Genomic DNA, 26,028 nt, shown 5'->3' on the forward strand with positions numbered 1-26,028 from the left:
TTTATTTATAGAAGGCAATCATACTTTTTCTCAGCTATTATTTTGCTAGGCTAAATCCAGCTCTTTCAGTCCCCTCATGTAAAACAGCTTCTTCATTCCTCTAGTTATCAAAGCAGCTATGTATCTACTCCAGTTCAAACATGGTGTTTTTTAATACTCTCTTCAATGCTCCAAATAGTTTTAACCCTTCCTATACTAGTGATAAAAATTTCATTACCTACTGGAGATACTTCACTTCAAGCATACTAATCTGTCCTTCCTTCCTTCCATCCCTCCCTCCCTCCTTGGCAAAGGCACTCAAGTGTTTTGTGATTGACTCATACATTCAAGTCTCCCTTCCCAGCTGTTGTTCTCCCAGCCTACAAGTTAAAACTTTTATTAAGTAACAATATAAATGCACCAATACTTAAGATGTTTCAATATGTTAATAATTTCAACATAATTCTGTCTTAGAACAGTAAAAGTTTTCAGATATTATGGTAGTACTTCCATGAGAGTTTATCTTATATATGTATCATTGGTTAATTTTATTCTAGTAAACTAAATTTCTAGATTAAAATGCTGATAATTTCCAGCACCAAAGATAAGGTTAGAGGAATTCTAATAATAATATCTATGGAGACAAGTTACTGAATTTTTTAATTATCTTCCTTTTAGTTCTTTTACACTTAAAAAATTGCTTCCAGTCTCTAACTTTCCTCCTCATGCTAAAGAATTTCACCAGATCAGATGTTCTTTTGAAGTCTAGATAGAAAAAGTACATTATCATTTTCTTCAATAAAACCAGTTATCTTGTTAAACATAGCTACCAGGCTAGCCTAGCATCACTCCTCCTATATCTCTGGCTGATGCAAATTGTATTCCATCCCGTTTTACACTGACATTTAAATTTTTAAACATTTGTCTTAAAATGTTTTTAAATCTTTGCTTATGAAAAGAGAAAAGAACCTCTAGCCACACTAACAAAGATGATGACTTCCTTCTTCTTCTTCCTTTTTATATCTCCTCCAATTAGTGAAGAATGCCACAGGACTTACTGTTTCAAATCTCCAAGGTGAAATTTATGCATCCTTAATACTTGCTGCATTCTCAGATGTAGAAATATTAGTTTTTAAATACATGCTTCTGATATTTTTTCTCTCTGCCTTCGCATTTTTCAGTGTCATCCCCACTGAAAATTCAGTGACAGAATTCTAACCCTAAGCCTAAGACTTAATTTAACTTATTTGGAATGAGTTATAAAAATTTATCTCATCTGTTTCCCTGCAATAGGGATAATGAAATATGTCACTGAGAGCACACTTGTTTTGCATGTATTTATATGTTGCTTTAGAAATAAACCCCAGCGTTTAAATCCACAATTGTATCACCAGTGAATGACAATCTCCTTTTCTAAGTGTCCTGATGTACCCTTTTTGCATCCTTGCAAGTTGTTCTAGATGAAAAACTTTCACATTAGGTATTTTCTAGGAGTCCATCTAGATTAAATCATTGCAGTCCATATGTTCGCTGTTGTGCTATGCTAATAAGTTATTATAATACTACTATTTTTACAGACTAATCTTACATTGTCAAAAATTGCTACTGTTTTGTTATAATAACTTCATAATTCATTAAAGCAAATAATAAGATGAAATTGCTACATAGGCTGAAAATTATAATCGGAAATACAAGCTGCATCAAAAGTATTATGTGTAAAACATCTTTATAAAACATAGCTTAGTAACACAGGCTGGCACCTTAGATATGTGCAGATTAATCAGAACTAACCTGGCAAATAAATGCTGGAAAGGCACACAGTAGTAGACAGAATGGAAGACAAGTGTTAAAAAATACATGAAAAAGAAGGTAGTATAACTTCTTTAACCATATGTTAAATGGCATGATTCTGAGTAGAGAAGTAATTATTTGATATGGAAAACATAAGCTATACATCATATAAGGGAGAAAAAGGTCAGGACAGACTAGTCAAAAGCAGTGGCCATCACCAAAGGCTTCAGAAGGTCCTAAAGACTGAAGTGCCACAGATGCTAAACTTTTAATTCTTCACATTTGTAAACAAGTTTCTGAGCTTCTGCTTAGTTCCTGAATGATTAACTGCTGCCTTATTCACTCCCATACAAGAATACATAGAATCACTTCTTTTTTTTCATAACTAAGAATGTCTTGTAATCCATACAAACAGCTTGTACTTATTCTGACCGTAAATTCTGCAGCACTTAGTTCAGCAGGATAGCTCCTACGGAGAGAGAATACAATCACTTTAAGAAGTAGTTAACTTCCAGACCCTTGATCTAAGGAAAAGAACACTTAAGAATAGTCTCCTTATTTACCTAGTAGCTTTTGTATTATAATATCATCTCCCTTCTGAGCTAGATACTTCTGTTTTGTGAATGTCTCCTTACATTTGCAACAGATTATATTGTGAAAAATGCATGAAAAACAAATAAAAGCAATAAAACTAGAAAAATATCTCTCTTACTGTTGACTTTAATTCTGAAGAATTTGAGATATTTTGATATGTATGGGACATTTCATACAAAGATGATCCTTCACTACATCATCTTTAAGTATTTGAGAGACAAAAGATGACACAGCTCTGAACAAAATTTCTGGGACTGGTCAGAATTTTTAACCAGCTAAGACCAAAGGTTAAATTACTTGACCAAGTAAGCTCAGTGAGTCAGCAGCAGAGTCAGAAGGAATAAGCCCCAAGAGAGAAATTTGATCTTTTTTGAGGCCAGCATAATTTTCCAAACATTTTCTGCTTAGCCAGGATTTCACATCAATTTCTATAATATGCTTCTGCCTCCTCTAATCACCAAAGCACAATGGCTCTAAGTGGCTCTTCAGTTACTAAACTTTTAAAGGCTGTTTTGATGGTGTTGCTGGTGATATTTTTTGCCCTCTCATGTACTTGATTTCACATGATTTTACTAAAGTGCTCATCAATCATTATTCCAGTAATATAAGCTTAGGGAAGTATCTTGATTTAAAATTTACTGACACTATAATCCCTTTAAATAGTTCCAGCATAGCATTAACTTATTATAGAGAATGACAGCATAATACAAAAATTGAATAAAATAAACTATAAATAAAATTTCTGAAGAAAGATAGTTCTCATGTCAGGCTATTTGCACCAAAGAACATGATGGCAATATACCATATTTGTGAACTTGATATAGAAACACTTTCATCACTTTTGTTTATATGTACAGGACTAACAATGGCAACATTTTCTGTCATAAATATATGGAAACTGAAAAAAATAAAATAAAATAAATGAATACTTTTGTATGTTTGAACAGTCTGAAGAACCTTGAATAGCCAATCTGAATAATTTTTTCTTCTTTCAACATCAAAATAGCAATTTAGATATTTCCTTAAAATAACTTATTTTTAGATCATTACTATACTTGACAAACTTATCACAAAAATTTATAAATGCCAAATTGATTTAGTCTTTTTGCAGCAACACTCAATAATTAGTGGAAGCTTAGCTTTGACACCTTCAGTACTTTCTTGAAAACCCTAGTTTGCTGATGCTAATGACTGTCCAGAATTTTGCTCAATATGCCTCAGAAATATTTGAAATCAAAGTAGTGATTCTTTGATATAGTACTTATATTTTTAACCAATTCAGATGGGAATATTTTCCGATGCAATTTTACCAATGACATTCAATCTGGACAGCTACAGTTCTCACATTGCTGAGATAATGTTATTGCTATTAATAATCTCAAAGAACCTCTGAGTTTGAAGGCATTGCATAGAGCCACAGATGGCTGCATAAAGGTCATTATTTTAATAGTTATAACATTAAAAATACTGGAAATTCCATACACTTGGCTTAATTGTCCTGTATGTTTACCTTCAACAAGCCAAAAATTATTGTGACAGGAAGAACCCTTGCAGGAAGCATAACTATATAAATGACACTCTACTGCAAGCTGACCTTATGGTAATAGAAATATTGATGCTATTAATGCCACCTAAAGTATCTACTGAAAGTATCCAAATAGAAATATACCTGCCTGTCTTGTGTGCACTGTAGCAGTTTATGTCAGCAAGACATTGCTCCTATTGCAATGGTTTATTTTGAACTGATATATTGAATTGATGTCCACCAGAAAGGGAAACGAGATTGAGGAGATGCACAAGGGGAGCAAGAGAGAATCAGGAAAAGAAAGACCCAAATGCACTCAGTGTTAATAATATAAGTTACAAACTATCTTTCTACAGATTCCCACAGAGTGTGATTTCAGCTACTGGCTGTACTGTAGGTCCTTCTCCTGCGTGAATGTGGTTTCCTGACGTGAATGGAAATCTACACAATTTTAGGGGTTTAGCAATTAAGGCCTAAGGATATAATATCTGGAAGATATACGTAACAGATTTTATGAATAGGTGCCTGGACAAAAACTCTTCCAGTGTTTAATTGATTTGTACTATTATTTCAGTCCCTCGAGTTCTTAATCACCCAAGGGTCCAACTGAAGATGATGTTGTAGTCAGTGCATTCTCTCTGTCAGAAGGGAAGATATGAATCCTATGGTATGGCTCAACTCTGATCAATCAATTTTGCTATTCCAAATGACCAAACATGGTTAATTAATTTATATTAAGTACTGAGGTTTCCTTATGCCAGCAGTACTTGCTCTGTCACTGCAGACATATTTTCAACACTAATACTTTGTCAAAGCTAATTCCATTTGTGCCTAGAAATGAGGCTTATATAATTTATTGGAGACTATGTACTAATTTTTGATTTTAGAAAAATATCCTCATGTTCTGTTTATTTGAGACAAAAAGCTAAAAGAGTAAAGATGTCATTCCAGCTAGTGGGACAAGTATAATGATTTTCAGTTTCTCAAAAACTGCTCAGCATGTCTCACACATTTTTTGGATGATATCTAGAAGCAAACACATTTCAGCAAGGCAGTTTATTAGGTCTGAGAAGAATTCAAGCCTGAATGTTGCAAGTATATACGGAAATTACAATTAGATGTATCGGATACTGGTTTTACAAAGTTTCTTTAGATCATTAGGTTCAATCTAATTTTATATGTTTTTGATGAAAAATCCCAAGATGCAATTCTGAGTTTGAATTATAATCAGAATTCCTGTGTATTAGCTTAGATTCTAGGTGCTCATATAATAAATTTTTGTCTCCCTTTGCGATGCATTCTTGTCTCAGTGCTCACGTTCCACTGAGACAAGAAGAAAAGGAATACATCTTTTTCCAGGTGGCTTGCAGGACTTTACAGTAGAGCTAAATCTAGTAATCAAATCACAAGTTAAGCTTTTACATGTGGCCATTTATTGAATGGATGCTCCTTTACATGACAGGGAAAGCGTAAAGACCTCTTAAACATGTCAAGAGTTTTAGCAACTACTCAGTGAAGTGCTTTAATGAAGTTCTAATTAACTATAAGGGACATGAAGAGGGTAGTCAGAAGTTACCCTTCTTCTTTTATGTCAGTGGAAGCAATTTCTGTTGATTTTGCTGAAGGACAAATCATCACCTAAGTCTTTGTCTCCAGGAACTTCCGTCACTTATATTAAAACAGAGATATAACTATAGCAATGCTATTATGACGCACAAATACCTAAAAATAGATTATATCCAAATTAATGATTACCTGTCACAATGGGCTAGTATTAAATTTCAGGAATTTATGCAGCTCAAATTTCTGTTTGGCACACTAAGTAACTAATTCTGCATCACTTTAGATACATTGCTCCATTGAATGTTTTATTTGAAATTTATTTAAGTATTTGTAAAATTTTCAGCCAGTTCTGGACATAATATGGGAAAGAAAACTTATGACTGTACTAAATTTAGGAGGAATGGATTCCTCATTAATATGTTAAATTCTCTTTAATTTTTTGTTATTCTGGAATAATATTCTGTTCTATTCTGGAAAGCTAATCAGATCAGATAATATAGTTGACAGTTCATTCTTCTGTTCAAATCCTGAACTAGCATAACTAATCTAAGAAAATTATGTCAGTACAGACCAACTGATGAGCAGAGCTGCATGCTCAGAAAACAGAGTATATATTCTAGCATCATCAGATACATTAAATATTGAATCAGTAACTGGATGTCACATTTCAGCCCACTGAAGCTCTCCCAGTATGATACTGCAGTATTTTCTCTTCAGGAAACAACTGGCCATGAAAATTTCACATAAATATGAGAAATTGCTAGGATATACTGCATATTGCAAAAAAATATTCCAACATTCTTTATTAGGGAAATTAGTTTGGGAAGTTTTAGCACAGAGACAAGTGGAAACCAAGGTTTTGGAGACATGCACAAAAGTTCTCCTTTGAAATAAATCTTAATTCCAACTATATCTCTAGAAGAAAACTGGTTTTGACAGACTGTATTTTGCCTCTGTTTCATTTAATTATTCACATCAACACTTACCAAGGGAGATTGGTCTTTGCTCAAATTCTCATTGCATGCCAGACAACCTGCTGCCTATTCTTATTACTTTTATTACTTATTGCTGTTGTTTTGTGGACCTTGCAGGCAAGAGTGTTATAATTTAAATTAAAAATAAAAGTCACTATGAGAAAACTTGATCTTCATAAAGAGCTTTCACTTCAAACTGTCTCAGATTTATATTTTAGGCCATACTACATTTTGAAATGAAATCTTTCTCACTCAAAACCATAAAAATAGAAAGGTGGTTCTTTTTGGTCCCTCCAATGGAGATAAGTTAAAAGAAATTTCCACTGAAAGAAATATGTTTAAGTATGTGTGGAGACCTTGCAAAATGGTTATCATGTTCATGTTCAAAACTTATTGACTTTTACTGGGATTGAATTATGCAGAATTCTGAAGGACTTCACCTCAGCTGTGAAAAGCTTCTCAAATTTATTTTTTATCTAACTGGAAACAGAAGGAGCCAGCATGAAACAGAGGCCTGCATTTCACAGGAATATCTTAGGCACTTTTAGGAGAGAGTGGGAACGTAGAGGACAAATCTAAAAATTTTCTATTGCTTTAGCATGAAATGACTGCACTATAGCTGCATGATTCTTAAGCAATGTGGGGGGGGGGGAACCAATCAAAGATACTGCTGAGTAAGTAATGTTTTTAAGTAAATAATTTTTAAACAAGTAATGTAGAATTAATTGTCCCAGGAGCAAGCCCCTAGAAGTCAGCCATTGCTGCCTGGAGATATCTGTAAAAAGTGATATATATGCATATATTTCAGTTATGGTCTCGTTGTTACAGTATTCTTCAGATTTTTGCTGTACTTTATGGAGAATTTTACAATCTCCTTCACCTATTTACTCCAAATTCACTTATTTATATAGAAAAATCAGACATTTTGAAGCTGCAGCTTCATTAGGAATCATCTGATTTTAGTGGTATTTTTAATGCTTGTACTTGGGCTGGAAGCAGACAATTGTTTTGCTGGGTTTGTTTTTATTATTCTCCCAGATCCTTCACATAACAAAATGGCAAAAGATACACTAAGCACATATATGAGTTTCTCTACTGGATGACATACTAATCATCAAAATAAATCAAGAAGCTCTGTTCAAACTGTGTGAAAATTTTGCTATTTGTGGAATGCCATTTTTTTTTAGTTTATATTAAAAACCAGAGGATTCTTTTACATTTCCCTATTACTTAGTGTTTTTAATGACAATCTAACACACTTTTACAAATTGATTTTTGGACATGCCCTTTTGGACTCAATATAGTGCTTTTGGTTCTGTTTTCTGTTTTCGAAAGTGTTGTGGATTTTTGCAATTGCTTTTTAAACTACTATGGATATAGGTAGCATGCACAATAGGCAGGTGACTGTAGTTGCCTATCTGATTTGTCTATGTACTGACATCTATACATTGATTCATAAACCACGAGCACTCTCCACTTTACTTCAGGCATTTCAGCCCTGCACATGCACTGTTTTTCTGATTATTTACAGTTCCAAATATGTTTTTTCGTGTCACTGTCTGATACAAGGATGTTCATCTTCTTCCTGCTTTATCCTATAGGTTAAGACCTGAAACAAGGAGTAAGTATCTTTATTTACATTTATGTAGATGTGAGGTAATTCCAGATTTTAGAAGAATGAACCTATATTTAATCTGGAGAAATATCTGTAGTGAAAGTGTGACAAGTTACACTTTAGTTTTTGCTATTTCAGGTTTTACAATTCCTTTTCCCTTATTGGCAATGATACATCATGAGAAGACTTACAGAGTGAAAAATAATCAGTAAGATCCCTCTCTATTTAAGAGCAGTAATATTAGATATGGTGTTATTTATTTCACATTTTTTAATTTCAGCATAGCAATGCATATAAGGGAAAACTTCTCCAAATGACTGCCAGCAATTATAGAATATGGGTACTTATTTATAACAAGGACAATCTTCCTCCTGGGAATTGCCTGAAAAGCAAGAAATACACTGGGATCATGAATTCAACCTGTGTAATTACCTGAGAGAAAGGAAGAGGAGATTTGTTTCTTGTCAGACCAGCTCTAATCTCATATTTCCACAGCCTGAAATGACAGCTTTGTACTGATATCTATTAGTGAACCTGTGGAATCCTTCCTCTCTGATAGGAGATGTTAAAATAGATGGAATCATAGTACCATGAAAACACAACCCTTTAATCTTGCTGGGCAGACCTAGGTTTCAGCATGTCTGGGGCTTTAAGCATTAGAGGTTACAATAGAAGGACAAAGTGATGGAGAGAGAGAGAGCAAGAGAGCAGGGATGAGGGAGAAATGCTGTATATAACATTTCTAGAAGAACAGTCCATTGGGAGTAATTTTTGCCACATTGTTATTTGCAGTTGGAATATGCAGCACAATTGACGTCATTTTGCGAATTACTTATCTAGATTGTGCATGTGTATCAAGTCAGTGATGTTATAAACATGATCAATGCACCCATAAATTATTGTCTGTACAAACCACTGCCCTGAATTTCATGATCAGAAGGGAATTTAAAGATTTTCAATTCTGACTGACCAGGTCTCATGTTGCGTATTTATAATTCTCTGCATTATATAAAGATATGTAATATTATTGAACATTGCAGAACACTTTTGTAATGGCAGATTTCATTGAAGTTTTACATATTGGCATTAGCTTAATACAATGAGCAGAATAAGATCACATAGAACAGAATGCAGCGAGGCTCGTTATTATTCACTTTGTTTTATATCTAGTTGCAAAACATTGTACTAGTTTCTATAAAGGAAACAATGACTAATGAAAGGACACATTTATTATTAGCCATTAACAGCCTCTGGGGTGCTACTGAAATTTGTACTGGAAAAGGGCCACTAAATCCTGAATGAAAAAACATCACTGGTTACCAGCTAGCAAAGTCTTACTGTAAAATCTGGAGATAAATATTCACTGCAACACAGCAATGCTGAATTTTCTCCAGTAACATTACAGCAGTTGTCTCATGCTGTTCTTATCTTTCTTAGACAACACCACCATCACAATATGCAGAATTATAAGCTTAACTGAAACTTAAAAATGGCAAATTGATAGAGGACCTCTGTCATTATTCTCCTTACTCCTGCAATAGAGCTCCTACAGCAGGATAAATTATTTAATTAATTAAAACTGATATGTTTGAAATTTACTGCAAGTGGCAAAAGTACACTGTTGAATTGATAAAGCCATTATGTCTGTAGTTCTCTAGCACAAGGAGATGACAGTTGGGTTGATAAATTTTTTAGAGCCATATTACATGACCAAAATGGTCACATACCTGTGAAAATCAAGCTACATTAGTTATAGCAATGGTGGAATGCATGAAAAATGTCATGGAAAACATGTCAGTCACAATGGGCAGAGCAATTGCTATGAGACAGATATAAGGATCATAACTGCAATATAAAATAGATGCCTCTATAAATTACTCCACAGATGATTCTGAAACTCCAAACTGTGTGGCAAATAACTAGAGCAGTGCTGTAAACCTGACCTTAGGCAATTGCATGCCCAAGCATTTCCAGTTAAATCAAGAAAAAAAATATTTACTTTGTGTGAGAGATTTGAAGAGCAGGGTCCTCTATCGATTCTGAGGAAGCCAGGGCACAAACAGCAGTGTCAGCTACCAGACTGCAATCCTTTCCCCTTATTATTTAAGAAGGAAGGCTGGCCTACAGTCATGGCTCTAACGAGGAGCTCAATAGGGAAGTTTTCGGTTTTATGCTGAGGAAAATTCAGCTGTAAACTGGTCGAGCCCTGATTTACACAAGTGCTACTGCACATCTAATATCAAGCCACTTTCTGAATCTGCTTGTGCATCAAAATTCATTGGTCAAATGCTGTTCTTTACTCTTCCTCCTATCTTATGTTTATATTTCCCCTTTTTATGTCAGGAGAAATAGTGTAGAGTTTGTTTCTGATAATGCTTTTTATGAGGACTTGTACAGTGTGACTGAGGCTCACGTCTGCTTTGTAAGAGAGGAAGAGCATGTGGAGGTCAAAGAATGGTTTTTCTTCTTTACCTAACAAATCTTCTCACTTCTGACAAGGAGTGGAAAACAAGGCTCTGTTAATAGCAGTGGGTTTACCTGAGTCCCCCTTTCATTTCATATAGATCACCAAAGACTATGCCTGGATTTCAAATAGCAATAAAAAGATTTTGTATTCAGCAAGAATAACCCTGTGTCATTTACTCCCCTCGTAAGCTTTTAACCTTTTTGTTATTTATTTTAGTCTGTCAGGAAAGATGAATCAGAAACCATAACACTGTTTCTGTTTTCAGGAATGACATGTTGACTAATTTCTCACCATAGTAAGGGTATTCTAATTTTTACTTCTACTTCATTTGTCTGCATTGTCCAATAAAATATTTGCTAATCTAACAAAATTTGAGTTTTCTCCAATTTCCTAAAATCAATTGCTTAAAAAACCATGTTTGGCTAAATTTTAGTGCCTGTGAAAAGGGAAGGCAGAAACCACTGAGCGAATCATCACACACAAGTTCCCTGGCACAGTTCTGCCAAAGCAGTTCAGTCCCACACCTGTCCTGGAACTATTCACAGAGCTAATCTATGCAGTAGTTATTCCCATGTGGGCAACTATCCATGAGAGGCTTGACTGAGACCAGCCAAATTCATCTGCCTTGTGTTTTATTACTCACAGGAAGCTTGATCTGAAAGAATGAAGGACTAACATGTTAACTCATACGGTGCCATTTTTCCACTGAGCTTTCTTTTTCTCTTTTACAGTTACAGTAACTGAATTCTAGTCAGATTCTTTACTGGAATTTTTCCAAGATAATAAACAAGCAAATAACTAGAATTACATGTTTTTCCAAATATTATTGCTACCACAACACTCATGGAGAAGGCTGACACATTAAAAAAAAAATTGCACACCCTCCCTAACAAAGCAAGGACATATATCTTTAGTATAGCCTTCACCATGAATTATCTCCTTCTTTCATAATAAGGGCTCATACTTGGTGCTGATGCTGATTGTGGGCATTTGTGGTGCCTGGGGGAAGAGAAATGCCAACCCTCCTATATGTACATGCACAGGGAGTTTCTGCAGCCATTGCTGGTTTAGTCCTCAGTCTGTACCACTCCTTGTCCCCTGGCTGCAGAATCCATGCTGAATTCTGCCCTGCGTTCAGCTGCAAGAGGCAAAAGCACACTGCAGACCACAGTATAGAGTTTGATCAATGTTTGACCTAGACAGTGATTTAATCAACAGGACAGCATGAATGCACTGATGATGCAGAGAAAACATCACAATTCTGAATGTTACAGTGCACAGTGAGCATTTTCTTCATCTGGTTTCTCATAAACAACAGTAAAAAAAGACCCACTTTGCTGTCATTTGCTCCCTTGGCACTGTCCCCATTGCTCCCCTAATTCAGTCTTTTTTTTGCCACATAAGGGATCACTAATCTCTTTCAGATGGGATGTCCAACAATAAAAGCTTCCAGGACTTATATTATATACTTTAAATGACATATAATATTAATTATTCATCTTTGATTTATCCATGTAAACACACTTTCTGTGACTAAACCCATTCCTGGCAGGAAAATTTAGGACTAGTTTCCCACTAATTTCTTTATCCATCCGATCTTTACCCTGTGCCTGTTTTTTCTTATGGTTAAAATGCATAGTTTCTAAAGACACAAAAATGACAAAATAGAATAATATTAATAGGGAATAGGTTAAATAACAACAGACTCACAAAACCAGCAAGGCTTCTTTTCTAGAGGTAACACACTCTGAGAGAACATTAACTGTGGGACAATTCAAATGTGCTATGCTCACTACAGAAACAATTAGGGGAATGCAACAGATTCTTTTGTCCCGTCTTAGCTTGTCCTAGAAGGTGCACTGTCCTACTTCTCCCTCTCATGGCACTCCTTTTCTTCACAGACAAATATTGGCTTAGGTTGTTAAAAGTGTGATAACTAGGCCATTCTGATTTTCTGTTGCACATAAACTTGTGTATCTCTGGACTTCCTTTGGTCTGGACAATATTGATTACTCACTTCCATCCTGCTTTTCAGTTATTTTCTAGTTACTTTCCCTTTCCAGCTTTTATCTTCCCTTGGCACAATGCTTCAAGACTTGCCTTTCAAAAATGATATGAGAATTATTTAAATGAAAATAAAAGCTTCCATGATCATTATTATTAGTTTTGATCGTATCTTTAGGATACTTGCCCTCAAAGCACCTGACATGACAGACATAAGAGGATGAACTCCAGCTTAAAACAAAGATCCTTCTTATCTGAAGAGCTAACTAAAAATTCTGATTCAGCCTATGCTGCTGCATGTATTTAAAAAAAAAAAAAAGACAGTGGAAGAGACAAATAGGAGAGTAGTATGCTGCTACCAGAATACAAACACACATCGATAAAAGTACCCCAAACCGTGGGAAGGAAAATATCATAGCAAGGCTCCAGGTCTTTTTTTATTTCCTATTGTATTAAACAGGAGATACCTTTTAGCATTGCAGTGAAAGAGTTAAAAAGAATGTCTTTCGACAAGCATTGGCTATCAATCAACACAAGACAATATACAGCACTATATTTAAACACCCCTTCCCAAGATTGCCAAGTATTTCTTCACAAGACTTAAACAGCCTGTGAACTGACACTGATGTTATCTGAAATTTAAAAGTGTTTATTCTCCTAGAGCTCAAAAAGGATCATCTTTCTGCAGCTGGTTGGCTATACTAGAGGATGTATTCTCTGGGTCAGCACATGCATAACCAGACAATCATTCAGCAGCTTGTAAAATATGATTGCACAGGAGATATTGATGGCCTAAGGGAAGTTCTGGATATCAGAGGTTCATAATTAGAATATCTATGCATTTGATTCAATAGAGTTTCCATCAATGTCACAGAGATGAGTGGTTATGAATTTCAGAGTCATCTCTGCTCGTGTGGACTGATTTATGTACTTTCAGTTTTGGACAAATGAAGGGTGAAGAGTTAAACTCTTCTACCTAGAGACCTCCTTATCCTTTAAAGGGCTCTAAAATTTATAATTGCCTCTCCTGGTGCTCAGGATCAACTCCACAGCTGGCAACTCATGACCTATTTATGATCATGCCATCCATCCACTTTCAGTCATTCTGTCCTCTTATCTGTAAATTCACAGTCACACCACGTAGGATGTGTGGATCTGCTGATAAGACATTTTGCAGCAAAGAGAATCTGGGTAGATCAACAGTTCTGTTGCCAGAGCTGCTGGCAGCAACTCTAACATCTCATTTATTCCAGATTTATAAAGATCCACTGTGCTGATGAGAGAATACAGCTGAGTGTTTGAATTCTGTGATAATAGACAACAAACCTGTATGTGGTACAAAATATAAAGAGATACCGATAAGATTATCCAGTCTGGAACAGAAAACACCCATCTTGTTAGTATTGAGATTTCCACAGCTCCTGAATTGTGGGCTTGGGTGTCCTTTGGTTTTGCTTTTGGATTTTTTTTAGTGGTTTGGTTGTTTATTAAGTCTTTATTTAGTTTTCAGTGACAGCATTTTATTGGAACTATACATAACTAAAAACTAAGGTTCTAGGTTATCACACAAGAAGGGATACAGAACCCCGTATCCAGAATTTAAATTAAGTTAAATCAAATTTCAACATTTTTCTTAAGACTGTATTGAATGGAAAACTGTATTTTGAAAACTGTTCAGTGTCAACCGTAGAGGGAAAGCTCTACAGCAGAAAACCAAACTAGAAAAACCCATGTAACAGTTCCCATTTCAAAGTTCTTCAGTATCACTGTTTTCCCCACCACCTAGTATAATAACAAAAAAGGAAGATGCTAACTAAGCTCCAGAAGGAAATAGATTTTGTTAAATGATCTTTTGCTACTCTAATTATCTTGAAAATATTTTTCGTTGGTTTTCTTTTCTATATTATGTGTGTGTGTCCCCACATGCGTGTATTTACATTTTTATAATTTTAAATACATACTACCACATGAATAAAAAAAAATGTAAAAGGAGATTTTTATGGGTCTCAACATGGATAAAGGAACAAGAGTAACGTTACTGTCAGATGCTTTGACACAGATGCTTAGGCATCTCTGGGCAATTATAAGGGACTTGTCTCTGTCTGTGGCATTCAAAGTACACATTCTTAAAAGAATGAGTGGTGTCCATTATGCTTCTTTCTTTCCTAAGTATTTTCAAAGCTATAGTGGTAAGCACTTCTCTCCGTGAGTAAAGATTGTAATTCTGCTGCACAACTGATAAATAATAAGGTTTTGAAATTAGTTTTGTTGAACAGTGAAAGTAATTTCTCAAATAAAGAAAAAAAGACTTCTGGCAAAATGCATTTTGCAATTTACTGTTGAACTGTTCAAGAAGCAGCTCTTCTCTGAGCAGCATGGCAGAGGGCCAGAATGAGCTATTTCAAAAATCACTGTTAGGCATATACCAATTTGATACACAGGATTCAGCAATACAGATGAGAATGACTGTCTGTATGTGATCATGTTCTGTTAAATTTTAGCAGTCCCTCATGAGGAAATTTGTTCTTACACAACCAGATCTGTTTTAAAGGAGGACAAATTTATCAGGCTGGATAACAGCCTATTTTATTTGCTTTGTTTACTTATTTTGATTTGGAAATAAACTTTCAATGGGCAGTTGAAAGCATAAAGTGAAGTACTGAAAAAGTTTAAATTAAGAAATAGAATATTATGAGCATACTAGAGAGAGAAGGCGTAAGCTGTTGGTTAGCCTTTCCTGTCTTTTCTGACTCCACTTTCTCTTCTCCAATTATTAATGTGAGGGTTTATAGCAATGGATCTGTAAAACATGATGCATTATGCAAATAGAACAGTAATATATTACAATCACCGGATCTAAGATAACACAAATTCAGGTATCAAAAATATTTGGATTTTGTATATTTTGTTTTGCTTGGTTTTTTTGTTTGTGTTTTTTTTTTCTTTTTACATAACAAATGATGAAACTGAAGAGCAAGTTATCAACCAATATGGCTCAAGAAATAATGTGTAGTCTTGGAACATTTGTGACTAACTCCAAAGCTAAGTGGTTAAAGATAAGAATAAGGTTAAATCTAGATGAGCTAATGAGATGGCCTGTGAAACCAGCCCAACAAGACTTAAATAGGGTACATTTAGTTGGATGCAAATCTCTCAGTGACACAAGAAGCATCACCTAGGAAAAACTTCCTAGATCACAAGTGAAATTATAAGGTTTGGCTAACACATACACCTTCATTTAGAGACACCTGACATGGTTTCAGTTAGCATTTAAGGCATGAAATAGGCTCACTAAAACTCCCTCACTTACCAAAACCATAATTCATTAAATAATATGCACACATGATGTCTCGTCTGCAGATAGTTTTTACAGAAGTATGCCTATATGTATTCTGTGCCTGTGACAAACACAAATACTGCTTCAATCCTAATAAAAACACAATTCTAGTAACTTAAATTACTTTTACCTACATAGCTTGTTTTCCTATACATATGTGAAGAAACTCCTACTGAAAGCATACATACATTAGTATAATCAGAGACATGCTGTTGGGGTTGTATCATCTTCAATTACAGCTAAATGACATCACTTTGGGGTATTTAAATCATTACTCACATGAGAATTACCTAATAATGAGAAGAGTGTCTGTGAAATTAACTTGCCAGTGAAAGAGAGAAGGATTGAGTCTGGAATCAAGTACAATAATTTAAAATTCAGTTCTTCAGCTGTAAAGTTGTATTTCATAAGCACAGGTAAGTTTGTGGCAGACTCTTTCTGTTGATGTCGGGAGCAGTATCTCTTGGGAGCACCTCAGCTTTTCTACCCAGTATAGGAATTTCCAACACACTGGAGGCAAAGCATACCTTTATTCTTATTGTTTAATTTGATTTGCAGTTCACCAACAAACTTAATTTTTAATTTATATTAATTATATATGCTTTGAAAGGTCTGAGGGAGACCTCTATGACTAGTCACAATCACCTATATATGTAACACATACAAAAACTATATATATGCATGTACATATATATATAACCTACATTTCTTTTTCAAAACTGCATATTAATTCCTTGTTCTGTCAGTATGATATTGATATAAAATATTTTTTGGCAGTAGTTTCCAATGACATTCCAAAGGTTGTCTTTTTCTTTGTAGGAAAAACATACCGGACATCTTAAGAGAAAGAAATATTTGCACTCTGAACATAGAGGTCTGCAGCTGATGATCCTATGACTCCAGTTTGGCCATGTTTTGATCCTCTGCATCCCGTGTGAAGATTGAAGGCTGTGCATGAGTATCACCAAAGGCCCCCAGCACTCCTAGGACATGCTGCTGGAGCACTTTCCCATGCAGACAACCCTTTTGAAGATGATGTCCCTTGGCTAGCTGTTATGGAACAGCTTGGCCAGGTTATGAGCTGCTAGTGCAGATATGTGGTACAGCACAGGAAGCACTGCCAGAAAAAGCTCTACTCTTTAGTTTAATTTGACCTGTTGGTTTTATGAAGGAATTACAAAAGCTGCCATTGAGAACTGAGAGTAACACTGCAGCACACTGACTTCTGTTTTTGGGAGGTGCTGATGAGGCTTTTCATTCAGAGCTCTCACCTCTCAGAGGTCATGTAGTACTTCCATATAGTTTACAGCATTTACTACAAGAGGTGTGTAGCTTCAGCCTGCTCTGAAGGTTTTCCTGAACCCAGATGTGCATGACAATGAATGTGTAATAAATCAGACATGTAATTTCAAAATCTTTTGTTTGTAATGCTCCCACAAGATCTCATTCATTAAAAATATCTTGAAAATTTTGTCTGAAGAGAATTTTTGGAATTGCTTTATATTAATTTAGTCATCAAGAAGGAATAGCTTGATATCTATATGATATTTTTAAGATAATTAGATTACCAATGACAACATGGACACAATAAAGAACTTTGGCCAAAGAGCAGAACTTGTGTCACTTCATTCAAACATTTTCACTGTGATATACTCAAAAATAAAAGATGATAAAAGAAAGTAAGTACTGAATTCTGTGGCTCAAAGTATGTCTCTGCCTGGGTCAGGATTTGCAAAAACACACTTCAGGCCATCACAGTAATCTACTGACCAGGGCCCATTGGAAGGAAGGGGCCAAAGCAAAGCCATCACTTTGCAGGACCAAATTTGGCAATGATCTGATCCTGCATATCAAAAGAGGGTTTTTTTCTGAAAGGACTTAAGCAGTTTCAAAGACAACACTTTTGAGTGATAAACAATTTTCTGTGTCATGTGCATTTTTAAATACATCCTTGCATTAAACTAGGCTAGAAAATGTTTATGAAAAAAACCCAAACCAAATAAAGCAGTCATAGCTTGAAGTAAAATATACAGAAGACTGTTTCTAGGTAGAGTTGAAACACAAGGCTTCTTTTAAAAAGGGAAACTTTACAGACCTTGTTCTGCATCATTAAGTTTTCAGGAATGCTGAATAGAGCATGATGGATTTAAGTTGCTGCTAGTATTTAATTTTGATACAGTTCAAGGGGCCACATCAGAAGAAGGAATCAAAGACAGAAAAAAACCAAACAACCAACCTGTTAACTGGTAAAACCATCAATTAAAAAAAAACCCCAAAAAAAAGTATAAGAAGGTCCCAACACCTTTCAGCAGTGGCTGAAAATATCAGATTAAATTCTAGTATTCCTGTGGCATATTATTTGATGTGATTAGAATATAATTTGTTAAATAGAGCAGAGCTTTAATTTCAAACACTTCTTTCCTGAGTATCATCGATGGATTAAGGTGTTGGTGTGATTAAAATAAATGAATTAAACATGCCATCATTTTAATGATGATTTTTTGTGGTTGTTTTTCTTTAAAATAAGCCAATTACTTGAAACGCGTGGGTTACACATAGCTGTAGGGAAACTGAGGCTCATATCTTCAGTGTATGTCAAATTAGTCTTCTTTTAAAAAAATAACTGCATATTATTCTTTTCTACTTTTTTTAATAAGAGAAAAAAAATTAAAATATTTGTTTAAAAAATAGAAAATAAAAAAAAAATAGAAAAGAACCAATTTTTATACCTTGGGGCAAGTTCCAACTATTTTGGCTTCTTGAGGAAACAAATAAAAAGCTTTGCAGAAAGACTCCTAAAAAAATTGCCCAAGGGGAGGGAAGGAAACACCTTAAAACATCACATTACTAAGCGCTGAGGTAATCAACTACAATCTGAGAAATGTCAAACAGTGGTATTCATCTACTCAAAGATTTTGCTGGTCAGGTTCTTAACTGCCATTTACAATCACTAACTAAAATATGGAATATAGTTGTGGATATAAACAAGAGACAAATTAGGATTGGGAAGATGGGTTTAATAATCCTCTAAAAGAGTCCATCTGTTTTATAAAGACCCCTTTTTCCTTGATCTCTGACATGTATTCCTAATATAGACAGCACTGCATTTTTTTTTTTCTTACATTTTTTAAACACCCTGCTACTATAAACTCTACTCATAGTATATATCATCTGAGTGTTTCTCTCAAGTTTCAATTATGTAAGCACTGAGGGACAATAAAATTTCACACAGGTTCAGCCTGCTTTAGAGTAAGTATTATAACATCAGACAAATATAGATGCAATTCTTTTAGCACTGAATGTTCAACAGCACTGGTTACTTCTTGTTTTTCTGATTTTTGCAAATCCTTATCATATTATCACTGGAATAGCTGAAACAGAATAAAAGCACTTTCATGCTTGGAACTGAGGTTTGGTTTTGTTTTCCTGCTTAAAACAATTGAAAATCACACTGTTTGCCATGAATATAAGATTGATAACCTAAAATAAACTAGGTGATTTGCATGTATAAAGGACTAAAACAATTTATAGCCTGTGCTTCCTATCCACTATGGAGAAAGGAAAAATACATCATTGACTACACCCTTCTCACAGATAGAGGTCACTAATGGACTGGATTTGAATCTGCCTAGTGAAAACCTGAAAGTTATATGAAAGTATCCTAGACAAAAATGAACTAATTTTGAGATTAAAGAGGTAACAGAAATTATTAAGAAATAAAGCTCTCACCTTCCTGGAAACATATTATCTTAAGTGTGCCTTCTAGAATAGAAAGTTAAGTACAGGAAAAGCCTGATTGTTATACCTGCTTTAACTGCTTTTTGTTTTCTTCACTTGGTAAAACTATGTCTCTCCTCCTTTGCTGTGGAAAGGGTAGGGAAGTCAGCCCTAATGACATCCCACGTTTTAGATACTGCTATTTTAAGCATTTGAATGCAAGCACATTCTTGATTCTTGAAGGAAAGCATAGCCTATGTAATGCAGATTCCAACTGGAAGGGTGTAGGGTTGCGCAAAGGAGATATGCCTATATCCTAAATCAAGCTATCCAGCAGGCCAGGAGGATATAAATGTAACTTGTAACAGTGGCTCAAATTAGATCCAGACTTCCCCAAGCCAAACACAGATAACATCACCTTATACAAAATATAGGGTGTACGTGTGTGTGAGGAGCAGCTCTTAAGTATGCTGGGTGCATTCCAGCTCCACTTCTTGCTAAAGCCTTGGACTTTGGAAAACACTGATGACTGTTCTAGTCACAGGTAGTTTAATAGACACTGTATTTGCACAGTGCTCTGACTTGTTTTACCTACAGTACTCCAGGCCTGAACTCCCTTAACTGCCTCACTACCACATCAGCACACAGAACAACCATTGAAATACTTCTTGAAATCTCTCCTCACATAATTTTCAGAAACAAGATCAACACTAACATTCTGACATCACTTTTGTCACATAGAAATAATGACTTTAAAATCACCTCTGTCTTTTTTATTATACAATGTTTAGATCTTTTCCATTTTGCAAAGTTTATGTCTCAGCGATAATATTGCATATATTGACTCTTTCAAAGAAGAAAGGAGAGAAAGGTGAATAGAGATAAAGGTTCAGTACCTTTTAAGAGTTTTGAAAAAAAAGGCCAGGATGAACTTTTCTCCTTCCAAAAATACATATATCAAAAATCAGTTCATTAGCTTTTTCTTAAACTACAAATATATAAAGTTCTTTCTTTGGAGAAAGACCATTTCTGTGAATGAAGCAAGGAATTTAGTCCATGGAAATTTTTGAGGGTTTTTGTATGGTTAGTTGGGTTTATTAAACCCAAGAATTGATCAATCCCAACCTCTAAACTGGCTTAATTTCCCTGCAAGCACTACAAAGTTAGTTACAGTAAATAAACCTCTCTCTAACATACGCCCTGACTTTCAGAGAGAGAGGTGGGGGGAGAGGGAGAGGGAAGGAATGAGAGAGGGAGAGGGAGGTAGAGAGGGAGAGGTCTAACTTGCTTTTAGTATCTTTTCCTGCTCCTCGTGTAAGGAACCTCTCCCTTTCTATTTGGCTGAACGCTGCATTACAAAAGGCAGTATCTGAAGAAATATAATCAGTACCTTCCACACACAGTGCAGGAATTTACACGGATTTGTGCCTTGGATTTATTAGCTTATTGTAAGCCTTAAAACAGATTTCCTCCATTAAAATTAATTAAAAGCTCCTGTTGACTGCTTCCCACTCCGAAAAGAAGGTGGATAATCTTGTTGTCTTAACTTTAATGATTGTTTATTTATCTTTTATGGGGCTTTCTATCATATTCAAGAGAGGTCTTTTCAGCTGCTTTACTTCCTTTTGCCATCTCCTATTTTTTGTGCACACACCATCCCCAGGCACACGGCCCCCTGCAGTATTTATTCTTATTTTGTCAGATCCCCGTCTAACTCGTCAGGTCTCCGAGCGGCTCCTTTGTATTCCCAAGTCTTGATCCGATTCCCTCAGCCTCTCCCCCACCCACTCACCGCCAGCCCCGCTCCGGAGGCTGCTGAGGGGGATCGGATGGATCCTCCTGCCGGGCGCAGCTCCCGATCTCCCCGTAGATTCCTCAGCACTCGGCAGCTCCGAGCTAAGCCGGCTACCCCTGCCAAGCAAGGCTCACCTCAAAGGTCCCGTTTCTCCGCGCCAGCTCCCAAACGGAGGCTGGCGGCGCTCACACGGCGCTCCGCCGGCGCCCCTGCCGCAGGGGTAGTCCTCGGCTCTCCCCTCCCCTCGGGGTGGGGGCCAGCTCGGCACCCTCCCTGCTCGGCGGCCAAACGCGACCGGGACCCGGGACCTCGCCGCGGCTGCCAGCGCCGAGTCCGCTGCTGAGCCTCAGCTGCCGCCACACAGCCCGGGGACCCAGCTAGCACTTGCCGCCGGCCATTCACAAATCCTGCCCGTGTGTGCCCGGCGCCGCGGACACGGGGCTCTAAGAGGCGACGGCGGTATTTGTGACACAGCCTGGTCGCGGCTCCTCAACTTTGCCATCTGGGAGCAGGCAAAGGGCACCGCGGCTTTAGATCGCCCGGGGCTAGAATTGCCAGAAAGGAAAAGAGTAAGAAATGAAATCCCAACTGTACCTGGCGGTGTCTGGGAATCCCTCGCCGGCACCGATCGTAATCCCCCTCCGCGCCTCTGGCCCCCCACACCAAAACTTTGCCGCCGCCGCTCCTCGGTGGTGGCCGCCGCCGCCCTCCGCCCGGCGCCGCTCCCGGCCGGCCCCGCGGGCCCGTTCCCCGCCGGCCGCCGCCGCTCCGAGCGACCCCCGCGCCTCCCGCGCCTTCCTCCGCCCTTACGAGGCGGCGGCATCGTCCTACCCCCTGCTCCGCCACCTCCTCCTCCGGCGCGCAGCCCACGGCTCTGGCATTCCCAACGCGCTTTCTCTCCTCGATTCGCTCTCTCTTTCCCCCGCCGTTCCTCCTCCTCCGGTAAAAAAATAAACGAGAGGAGACCGCGGCTACGTTTGGTCTTGGGGTTTCTTTCTTTCTGGTTTTTTTTTGGGTTTTTTTTTTTTTTTTTTTGTTTGCCTTTTTTTTTTTCCCTCTTTCTGTCCTCTGGAAATGATGAAAGGATCACATGAGGAGCAGGCACAGCGACCCAGGATCCCGGTAAGTCGGAGAAGGCATCGGACACATGTATGTGAGTATATGTGTGAGCGTGTGTCTGGCTCTCCCCAAGTCCTGCGCCTGCCTCCAGCCGGGATTGCAGGATGATCTGAGCAGTAGTGATGCCTCACATCTCACTATTCCCTGCTAATGTAAGTCGTGCCTTTTTTTCCTCCTTGCCTGACACCCCAGGGAGATGTTTACAGTAATGAATTCAGTTGATAGCCATCTCTCTCTCTCTCCTGGAGTCCCTCCCACATTTCTAGTTTAAAGAATGCTTGGAAGGCAGGGCTGCAACCTAAAGCTTTCCAAGAGGCAAAGTCAGGCTAGATTTTCTCTTTTTCTTCTTTCCTTATTTCCCTCCCCGTCCCCCTCGTCGTCCCCCCCCCCCCCCCCCCCCGGCTGCATTTAACCCCTGGGTTGCTGAGGACAACTTAGCGAGTTTCATCTGTTTGGACTCCCCCTCTCGCCGCTTTCAGCAGAGGGAACCAAGCGGGCGGCGCTGCCGGGGGATGTGCGGGCTGCAGAGACCCCGATCCCCGCCCTGGCTCAGGCCGAGCCCGCCGGGCCGGCGCTGCGGGGAGGAAGGTGCGCGTCTCGCCGTCCTTCGCGGCGGGACTGCCCGCGCCGCTGCTCCGGGCACTCTCGGAGTCTATCGGAGCGTGTCGGAAGGGAAGCCGGGAAGTGAGCTGAAAAACTCCCCGAGCGGCGCTTCTGGGAGATGCCCTCGCTAGCAATAATTACAGCCGTGCTCTCCACCAACATGGCGATATTTCATGTGCAGCCGCCGACAAGCCCGCCTCCCCCACCCCCTTCTTTTCCTCTCCTTTCTCCCTTGCGAACTTTTAGATACACAGCACCAGTATTCAACAAATATAACGCAGAATAAAAGAATATCCAGCCCTCGGGGAAGAGACGGACCTCCTCTAGTGTTCTGATTTTCATCATCAGTAATAAAGACTTAAAAACCTCTGGAGAAACCGCCTTTTGCCCTAAAGCGGTAACAACACCCACCCACCCCCCCCCCGCACCCCTCTATTTCTCCTGTACACATTCAGTGCGTGTATATATGAGTGTGTGTGTGTGTGTGTGTGTGTGTGTGTGTGTGTGTGTCTGTGCATGTGTGTGTGCATGTGTGTGTGCATGCCGGGCTGGCTGCGCTGGTTTCGGAGTAACCCTTCCCCCGCCGCCCAGCTCCCTAGTAGGCTACTGCCTTGTCCTGGAAAGTCCACTTAAAGACAAGACTATTTAATGCCGAGAAGCACGTGAGCGATAGGATACAGCTGTCAGGGTAGGATGTGGGGTGTGCGAAGTGAATTTGCCTTAAACTCCTACATTAGTAAAGAAAACGCACAGCACAGTTTTTGCTGTGAGTTGCTTTAAGAAACGGGCTGACGAGGGATGGAGAAGAGGGAGCTGATCAATGCCATGTGTCGAGGAAACAGAAAAGGGAACAGAAATGCCTCGGGGTTGGCTTCCCCCTCACCCCTGGCTGCTCAGTGGCTTCTATTTGCTCAGCCGTACCTCAAAAGCTGAATCACTCGCTATTAGCTCCGCGCCTCCTTCGCCCTTCGCTTGGGGGGGCTAAACCACTCACGACTTCAAAGGCTCAATAAAGCCATAGCGAGGAGCCCCGGCCAGGGCCAGCCCAGCCCCGTGTGCTCGGCGCAGCTCCTGCCCCCGCACTCGCCCTGCCCTCCACCTCCTGCCCTCCAAGGGGGCTTCGGAGAGTCCCCGCGTATGGACAGCGCCGAGCCGCGCCGAGCCGAGCCGCGCCGCCTGCTCGCTCGGAGAAGGGCTTGTGCCCTCACCCACGCGGAGTGATGGGGGTGGGGAGCGAGCACGGACGGGGGAGCGCAGGTAGCCAGTGTTTCTTAGGGGACTCAGCAAGAGGCAGGGAGTTCAGGACAAGAGCCCGCTTCTCTTCCTGCTTTACGCGCCAGGGTGGAGGGGAGGCAGCCCGGGACCCCCGCGGGTCCCAGCCGGCCGGGAAGAAGAGGGCGTGACACGGGTCAGTCCCGCGGTCAGAGCCTGCACCCCCTCCTCGGAGCAGGGGCTGCTCTGTAGTCGACTCTGCTCGCTGATGCCAGCTGGTCCCGTGGGGATGAAAGGATCAGGAGCCCTGTAGAGTACAAAGGCTAATGTTCTAGGTATTTTTTTTACTTTTTAAGATCTATCTTTCTTAGCCTCTACATACTTTTCATAGTTCTTATTTGAGCATGATTTATATCTCCTTCATGAAGCTGATAGACAGTCAGTGCATTTTCTGGCGAAAAACACCCCTCTCTCGTGTAATCCACCTGTCCCTCTGTTTTCCACGTCCCCGATATTAGCAACCTGTCGTCAGCACAGAAGGCAGAGCTGGCCATTGTCGATCACAGGTATTTCTGCCCTCTGTGCCCCTAATCAGGGAGGAAAGAGGGAATGTTAAAAACTTTTGCAAGGCTGCAGGCGGTTGCCTTGCTCCGCAGTCTCAGAGGGACTAGGCGGAATTATTCCTGTTCCTGTCCCTGGACCCTCAACCAGCCTATACTTCAAATCAGTGAATGATACTTAGGACGCGTTTTGGTCAATTGTATCAATCCAGAAAGTGACTTAATCAGGCATTACCTGTTCCTGCGGAAGTGGGTTCCTTCTCGGTAGGTCACCCAAAGCCCACCGGGTCCGGCAGGTTGAAAGGGGAGAAAGTGGCAGCACAGCTGGGCTCCAGCATGGTACTGTTTTAAGGATCACCACCGAGGTCTCTGTTTTCCATAGATGCCAATGGTCGCCAACACCCAAGGTTGCTCTCAAGGAAAGGAGGAAAGAAATTATCTTCTCAAACTGCTCTCCAGCCGGACATTTGACCCTGACACCCACCGATGACACTGAAGAACACCCCGTTGAAGCGGCTAAACGCCTCACAATTTCCTGTCTTCTCTTCCCCCAGGCGGCCCCGGCGCACCGCCGCCGAGCGATCTTATCGCCGTGCGATCATTATTCACCGGTGACAACCAGAGATGCAGCGCTCCTAAGTGAGTGTGACAGATTTCAAACGCGGGGCTGCAGCGTATCCAGCCTCAGACATATTCTTCCTCAAACTTTGCCTAGCAAGGAAGTCAGCGGCTTAACCCTTTGCAGCTCTTTTCACTCGCCCAGGGACCGGGACCTCAGCACCGGGGAATACTGGCTGGGGGGAATGCAGGACAACACGGTTACTTGCCTGGGAATTCTTTTTTGCCTGCCATTTTATATTCTTGGTTATTTTCACTTGAAACAGATGAGAACCGCCAACTTTGAGGAGCAGATGGAGGGCTTTTCTGTGATTAGGGGCTGGAAAAATCCTCTTGGCAAAGCAGATCGCTGGGGACTCACCTGTGGTCCCTCTCTGTCACCGTGTCTGCAAACTCATCTGCATGGCACAAATTCCTCTCATATGCACATATACAGAGCTTCGGCACTTTCCCCAGCGTGGTGTGGTTAAAAGTACAATTCCAAAAGTGCCATTTCACTCAGATCTCCAGAATCAGCTCTTTTACAGGTTATTAACTACAACAGAGAAAGGAGCA

At 39.1% G+C, this 26,028-nt stretch overlaps 1 protein-coding gene across 10 annotated transcripts in view; it reads right to left on the reverse strand.

Annotated features, from left to right (window-relative positions):
- FLRT2 (fibronectin leucine rich transmembrane protein 2) overlaps nt 1–26,028 on the reverse strand; it is a 160,788-nt gene that overhangs the window by 41,864 nt on the left and 92,896 nt on the right. For 5 of the 10 annotated variants that reach the window (XM_077784006.1, XM_077784004.1, XM_077784002.1 and 2 more), the window contains exon 2: nt 25,091–26,008. The gene's annotated coding sequence lies outside the window, so the exon portion shown is untranslated. Of the gene's footprint in view, nt 1–21,358; nt 21,472–21,495; nt 21,752–21,955; nt 22,082–22,192; nt 22,868–24,677; nt 24,699–25,090; nt 26,009–26,028 lie in introns of those variants that run through there. The other 5 variants (XM_021542888.3, XM_021542886.3, XM_021542884.3 and 2 more) reach the window with 5 other exon arrangements.

The sequence above is a fragment of the Lonchura striata genome, chromosome 6 (genome assembly GCF_046129695.1).
Source record: "Lonchura striata isolate bLonStr1 chromosome 6, bLonStr1.mat, whole genome shotgun sequence".
Classification (NCBI taxonomy): domain Eukaryota; kingdom Metazoa; phylum Chordata; class Aves; order Passeriformes; family Estrildidae; genus Lonchura; species Lonchura striata.